Here is an 8,092-nt window from a genome sequence, read left to right as displayed (position 1 = left end):
ATCTTTTATCTTGAATAAAGTCATAGCAAATTGTTTGGTTTAGCTCTCAGCAGCCCGCTTCTGAGCTCTGAGAAAGCTTGCCTTCTGGGCTACTGGGTCTTTCTTCTGCGCAAGGGATATCTTGGGACGATTCTACCTCTTCTTTTTAATTTCTTCCTTGGGTTTCTTTTCATAGACTGGGTTCTCTCATAGAGCAGTGTGAGCTTTCTGATACATCTCCTCCATCATGTCTGGAGTTACATTATTCTTTATGTACTGAGAGAACTGTTTCTTATAAGTGTCTTAATCTTCTTCCATTAGGTAACACATGTAGTCTGCAACGCTCTGGCCTATGATGTGCTTCCAATGGACTTCTGCATTAAATTCCTTCCTTTCAGAATCATAACCAGGGAATCGTTTGGTACCATGAGGAATAGATAAGCTTCCATCCACTGCTCCTTTCAGGGCCCCAAAAACTTGATTACCAGTGGTGGTTCTGGCAAGGCCTGCATCCAAATAGCAGGTAATGGCACCAGGTCGACCATCGATGCTTTCTACATTGTACTCATCTCCAGTCACTTCCACTTGACCTTCATAGATCTTGTCCATGCCAAACCTATTGAGAAGCCTGTGGGCCAGCAGCAGGCCAGTACAATATGGTGCAGCATAATTTATCATGCCAGCTTTCACACCGTATTTTGGTAGTTCGTGTGCATAAACTGTGCAGACTATCATATCCCCTTCTAAACGGGCATAAGCAATCTGAGAAATGATCTCTCTGTTAGTTACATGAACTATCATCCTGTATTTGGGTGTGTTGTACTTATTTTTATCCTGGATCACCAAGCATTTCTGAGCATAGTAATCAGTTCTACCCTCTCATCGTCTTCTAAATTTCACTTGGTATCTCTTAAAGTAGGTCTTATTCTTGGCAACTTTAATAAATCCCATCCTGCAGAACAGAGACCCACGGCTGCAGCCCAGGCCGACCTGCAGGCCCACAAGCACTACAGGGGGTAAAAGACCATAGCATCTGCACAGGCGCAGTATTGATAAAAGGGAAACCCTTATTTGCCATTACACACAATCTTTCCAGAAATATTGTTTCTGAACAAATATAGTAAATTTTTCAAATGTTCCTTGATCTTTTTTCTTTTATTTTTCCACTGTTATATCATTTCTTAATTTTAAGGAATATTTTAAAACATAAACATCATTAGTAAAGTCATAGGTCTATTCCAGTATTTTAAAATATCCTTTGTAACATTCCACTCAGAGAGTAGGAAACCACAAAGTTCTTCCCTAAGGAAGGGTGTGAGTGGACTGTAATATTGCATTATGGTACTTTATAGAATACAGACTGTGAAGACAAGCAAATTCAATTATTTCACATTTTCCCCCTAAGTCATTTTTGCTGAAGATCTGCTCACTTTACATCCTAGGTGTTATCCTGTTGAGAGTTGTGATATAGAAGTGATGAACCTGCACCAGTTAGCATAACAAACGTGAAACTGCCTATATCCAGCCTGGGGGACAGCCAATAAGACAGGCCCTCAACACCATACAGCAATGAAGTAGAGAAATCATACAATCTTATTTGTAAACATTAAAATTCTTTATCATAGTTGCCCTTCAGGGGACTGGCAGATTCTAAAGACAGACCAGGATAGCCTGTACCTGTCAAGTCTAGACGAGTGGTGTACTGTGTGTGTGTGTGTGTGTGTGTGTGTGTGTGTGAAGGGGAGATGGGAAGTACACTTCAGGGATTGCTTAAGACCATTCATTAAGGTTTAGCAAGTACACATAACAAATTTTATTTTATTTTATTTTATTTTATTTTATGTTTTTGCCATAGGGTGAGTGCACTTACCAGAGAGAGACAGAGAGAGGGAAATTGAAAAATCACTCTCCAATGAGAATGACCATGCCACAATTTTGTCTCCTTCATTCTCCTTTTGGGATTTTGAGCACACAAGCACATGTTCCCAATATGAGTATCAAGCCACCTGGCCCAGGACTCCAATCACTATTTGCCATATGGAAGTCCAGTGCCTTAACTACTATGCCACCTGGTGCCCCCTTGTTTATATTTTTAAATTCTATTTTGTATACATACATACATATTATAATAATGCATGTATCAATGTGTAAACAAATAAATCACCTCATGTTGGAAGATGTGCTCAATTATTTTTAACTGTTAGGGATATGCAAGCAATTAATTATATTTGAAAACACTGGTCTGGCATGAAACATCATTCCCACCTCGTCCCACTTTCCAGAGTTCCAGTATCAGATCCAGAAAGCCTGTATTTCTTTATTCTTTATTCCATGTGCTGCCAACACCACCCCTAGTAGTCTCATCAGAGACTGCTACAGCCCTGCGGTGCACACTAGGAGTACCCTTTGGATCTTATTCTCTGGGCACTATGCCAGGGTCAGTTACAAAGCAGAACTAATCCAAATCTCCAGTGTCATTCAGCAGGTATTCTGTCAGAGAACAGATGCACTCATGAGCCAGATTTGGACTTTTGTACTTGCTTTACCCCTGCAGTTATTCAAAAAAAGGAGACAGGGGAACGAGAGTACTCCATATCCTTCAGCCCTGGTTCTAGTAGGTATCACTGTACTGCTTTGATTTATCAGTTTGGAATTGACAATAGCAAATAATTAATAATAACTTCATAATGAAACTAAATGCATCACTATCATCTATTGAACAATTATGGATCTCTCAGAAAACTTAATGGACAATAATGATCGTGTTTATTTTGTCTGCAGAAGACAAGGCTCTAGAAGACAAGAAATTTAATCTTAAATGTTCATGCAGTTGTTAAACTTTCTCCATGAAACCCCTGATCCTCCTACCGCCAAAATAAATAAATAAATAAACTTCATGAGAGATCCTCTCAATTAGGAAAATAAAGGATACTTTGGTTCTTCTCATTATTTACTTTAGTGAATTTTGGGTAACCTAAAAAAATTAAATCCTCTCTTTCCTAAAAAATGACTTCAGGTGCTCTTCAGGTGCTGCAGTCTTGTAGTAAAGAAGGCAATCTTTTTATTTCTTTTTATTTTTACCTGATAAAGGATTTTATATGGGCCCACTCTCACCATTCTTTATATTATTATGACTTTCAGTCTCTAGAAGTATAGCAGTAGGAGGTTAAACACTGTACACGGACATCAAGAAAACATCTGGCTATTAGAGATCATTTTCATTACATACCTAAATTGATATCATGTTGTCATCTACTCCTTTCTCTGAAAATAGGGCACTTCAGACCATTTAGGTTAAACTGAAGGCTCTGGTCAATTCAGGGTGGGGGCTATTCATTTTGGTTTTACTTTTTTTTTTAAGAATTATTTTATTTAACTTTATCTATCTATCTATCTATCTATCTATCTATCTACCTATCTATCTATCTATTTATTTTAATTTGATCAGAGAGGGACAGATTGAGAATGAAAGTGGGAAAGCAAGTTGCCAAGTCTGGGACTTGAACTGCAGTCCGCCATGTGGGAGTCCAGCGCCTTTAGCCACCACACCACTTACTGGCCCCACATTTTGGTTTTACTTTCAAAATCCTTTGAGTGCCTTAAAACACCAATCTCAGGAGAATAAATCATGTAGCCTAATGAAAAATTTAATGTTCTTTCTGATCCTATTCTCTGATTTTTTTCTTGGGAAATTTCACACTAAGGATTCTGAGACTGTTTCTCACATTCTTTTCACCAGAAAAAGTAGGATTTCTCTAATATAAAAACAAACAAAAAAACAGAGAAAACTCCCAAAACCTCATGTACCTGGAAATCCTGGGTATAAAGGAAACAAATTCTCTTCTTGATTTCTAATTTCTACCAACAGATACTGTCAACTTTGTTTTACACAGTGAGCCCACTGCCTGAGTACACATAATATCAAAGAGAGAGGGGTCTACCATCCGCCCACAGTAAGTAAGGCACACAGTACTTGCTTGTGCTGGTCCTCAGTAGGGGTGGGTCAGAGCACTGCTTCCATCTTCCATTCTTTTCAGAAAATAAAAAGGATTTGTATCTTAAAAGGTAAAAGATTGTGACTGGAATACACTGTTTAAGAGTTGACGACACTAATTTTTCCTAAAATTATTTCTTGCAGAGTAGACAAAACCTTAGCCTGAATACATCACCTCAAAGTATCCACCCTGAAGAGTAGATACTAGTATGACAATATGCAGCTACTGTTATGAGAATATAAAGTCCTTAAAGATTTTGACCAAAAAACCCGAACTACTGAATGTATTTGTATGTCCTATAAATAATAGCTATGTATAGAAGCTGCATTTCCAACAAACACACAAGTATGAATGAGAATTTCATGATTTTCAGATATAAATATCTAGCCTTTAAGTTGCTGGAAGTTTCCTACTTATTTTTTGGTAGCACAATCCATCGTACTACATAGAGGTAAAATGCTGTCAGAGTGCTGTGGGCGGCAGTGCTGACTCTGGAATTGGACAGAAATTTATGAGTTAGAAAATGGGCTTCAGTGTCATATTTTTAAAAACTCATCATGTTTAAGGATGTCCTAATTTGCAGGCTCGTTGTAAAGAGAAATGGAAACATGTATGTGTGAGACTTCACACAACACCTGGCATGTCCACAAATCCTCTATTGGAAAGGGCTGTTACTGTGAGGCTGTGCTAAACTGTCCACCGTGTTGTACATGCTCCCATGAGAGTAAGAGAGATTGTGAGGAATTAGCGGTAGTGTTTGTATTTTGAAAATGGTCATTAATCTCCCCTCTAAGTGTTTACTCTCTTGAGCAGCAATACTCAGCTCCTAGCTCAGAAACAGAGTAAACCATTCTAAGAAGTTAAAACACCTTATTATTGTCATTTCATGGGACCTCTGAGGAAGAAGAGTCATTTGACTAAAGGTAACTGGTTTAGGATCAAGCCCTCATTGTTTTCAATCGATGAGTGCTTCTACCCAGAATTCCATCAGTCTATTGCTTGCTCTGGCATGATTTCGATGAAATTAGAAAGATACCTAACAGATTTATGTTCAGAAACAGAATATCTGTCTTCCTATCTATCTGTACCAAATCATTTTACAAATCTTCACTCGTAATGTTTTAAATGCTTTTAAATTTAGTACGAAAACCTAAGTTTTGTAAACTTTTATTTACATATAATGGGTCAGAGCAGATTTACCTGGAAATATTCCTGAATCTATTTTTTTTTTTAAATTAAAAGTTTGGCCTTTGTGGAGTGGCCAGTAGCATGCTGGAAATCAAAGCTGGAAACCACATGCTGACTGCAGTTCAGTTTGAGTTCCCTGTCTCGTGGACTTAAAAACACTCCAGGAGTTGGGACCAGCAGATGGCATAATGGTGGACTCTCATGTAGTTGACCACGGTTTGAGTTCCAGACACAGTGGCTTAAACTCAATGCCGGCCGCATGTGCGTGTGTGCCCAAGATCCCGAGAGGAGAATGGAGGAGGAAGGATTGTGGCGTGGCCATCCTCCCAGGGGGTGATTTCTCACTTTCTGTCTCTCTGTTTCTCTCTGTCTTTCTGGTGAGTGCACGCATTCTATAGCAAAAACCTTTCAAAAACAAAACAAAACAAACACTCCAGGTGTATGTGCAGGCACCCAGGATTCTGGCAGGCCGGAGGGAGGAGGAAGGGATTGCACTATGACCAAGCCCCACGGAGAGCACTTTTCCTTCTCTCTTTCTCTCTCATGTGCATGTACATGCTCTATTAATTTTCTTTTAAAGGGAGGACTTTTTATATACCCAATACAATTTAATATCTACATAAAGTCATTATGCTCGAAGGAAATATTCCTAGGTGGCTTCATAATCTTTTTCATATATGAAATGAAACTAACTCTTGTCCTATTAGAGACAAAGGTAAGTTGAAGATACTAGAGCAAGAAAGTTTCTAGTAAATAAGGAGAGAGATCTAGATGACATGATGAAGTTTCTGCTTCATTAGGCATTGCAGTCGACCTTTGTGAGGAGTGGTTCTGGAGTCTTTGATGTTCAGTGGAAATTAGGACTACTTAGAGGATTGGTCTTCAGCGGGACTGGGCACAGGCCGTGGACTCAGCTGTGCTCCATTCTTGTCTTTGGATCAGATTAAAATCATGTATATGGTAGGCAATATTCTTGATTAGACTAACAGGCGGTGTATTCATGCTGAGAAAATTCATTTCTATGTTATAAAGATAAACAGTGATTGGGTGGTATGGTGGTTAAGGGTGCTAGACTTCCGCATGGTTGGCTGCGGTTAGAGTCCCAGACCTAGCAACTTGCTTTCTCTGTCCCTCTCTCTCTCTCTGTCCCTCTCTAGTCAAATTAAAATAAACAAGTAATAAAGTTAGGTTAAAAAAATTCTAAAATACTTTCTTATAAAAATGTGTATACAATGATTAGACATAAAAAATGAGAAAAATAAAATATTAAAATAATAATAATGGTGCAAGGGTCAGCAATGGCATAGTGGTTAAAGTGCTGGACTCCCACATGACTCACCACTGACTGGCAGCTTGAAAATCAGGCCAGACCTGTGTGTGTGTGTGCCTGAAATCCCAAGAGAAGAATGGAAGAGAAGGGATTGTGATGTGACAGACCCCGGGGAGTGATTTGTCACTTCCCTCTCATTGTCCCTGTGGCAAATGTACACACCCTATGGCAAAAACCTAGAAAGAAAACATAACAGAACGGTGTGGAACAGTTGTTTCTTGCTTTGGCTTACTGACGTCCTGGAATTTACTAGCTCCTGCTAGTCAACTGGCAATCCACTTGCTCCCAGGTCACTATCAAGTCTCTGATTCTTATGAATTCGGACATGTGCGATGACATACCCATTACCCCAGTCTTACTGGTTTTTTTTTTTTCCAATCTAATTATCACAAAAGTGAACACATAACTAAAGGCCTTTAATATGAATTTTATAGAGTATAGAAGAAAATGTTATCTAAGTCAGGCTTTTTCAAACATATTTTTACTGTGTCCCATCTTAAGAAAACATTTTAGGGAACCAGCAGTTAGCGTAATGGCTATGTCGCTGGACTCCCACGTAGCCGACTGTGGTTTGCGTCCCGGACCCGGTGGCTTAAAACTCATGCCAGGCGCATGTGCGTGTGTGCCCAAGATCCCGAGAGGAGAATGGAGGAGAAGGGATTGCGGCGTGACCATCCTCTCTGGGGATGATTTCTCGCTTTCTGTCTCTCTGTCTCTCTCTGTCTGTCTGGCGAGCGCACGCTCCCTATAGTGAAAACCTCTCCAAAAAAAAAAAAAGAAAGAAAGAAAAGAAAACATTTTATAACACAACTTAGCACATACACATATATACACACACTCAACACACACACACACACACAGGTATGGCTATACACACATATTGTAAAATGAAAATTTTATAACGTAGAACTTTTAAAAATAATGTATAATAGTTTTATGTATTTGTGAGGGTACAGTGTGATTTTTCAGTCATGAATATAATAGGAAACATAAAATCAAAGTATTAGTACACACATTATCTCAATCACTTTCCTTATTTTTGTGTTGGGAATATTAAAAATCCTCTTTTTTAGCCACTCTGATAAGCAGCAAGTTGTTAATCACATTCTTCCTACTGTACTTTGTAACACTAAACGTTGTTCCTCTTATCTGTGATTTTGTTTATGGCCATCTCTCTTCCCACTCTTCAGCCTTCATTGTTCCCAGCCCCTAGCAGTCATTTTTCATCCTGCCACTTCTAGGAAGTAATTTTTTTCATTTTTTATACATGAGGGAGAACATGTGGTATTTTTCTTTCTGTGCCTGGTTTATTTCATTTAACATAATCTTCTCCAGTCTCCCTCATTTAAATGGCAGACTTTGTCCTTTTTGATGGCTTAATTAATAGTATTCTCTCTATATATCACATTTTCTTCACCTGTTCATCAGTTGATGGACACTTAGGTTGATTCCATATCCTGGCAATTGTGAATAGTGCTGGGATAAATATTGACGTGCAGATATCTGTATGACATTTATAAAACAGTATTTCCTCTTATTATGGGCAATGCATTCTAGAGCTTTCTTCTTTTTTTTTTTTCGTTTAATTTGTCAGAGGATA

General features: G+C 38.6%; 1 pseudogene; it reads right to left on the bottom strand.

The window, feature by feature from the left end:
• LOC102468146 (60S ribosomal protein L5 pseudogene) lies at window positions 1-1,058 on the bottom strand (annotated as a pseudogene).
• Window positions 1,059-8,092: the final 7,034 nt, after the last annotated feature.

This window comes from Tupaia chinensis, unplaced genomic scaffold, assembly GCF_000334495.1.
Source record: "Tupaia chinensis unplaced genomic scaffold, TupChi_1.0 Scaffold000208_1, whole genome shotgun sequence".
Classification (NCBI taxonomy): Eukaryota; Metazoa; Chordata; class Mammalia; order Scandentia; family Tupaiidae; genus Tupaia; species Tupaia belangeri.
Note: the sequence above shows the minus strand (reverse complement) of the source record. Positions and strands in the feature narration are given on the sequence as shown.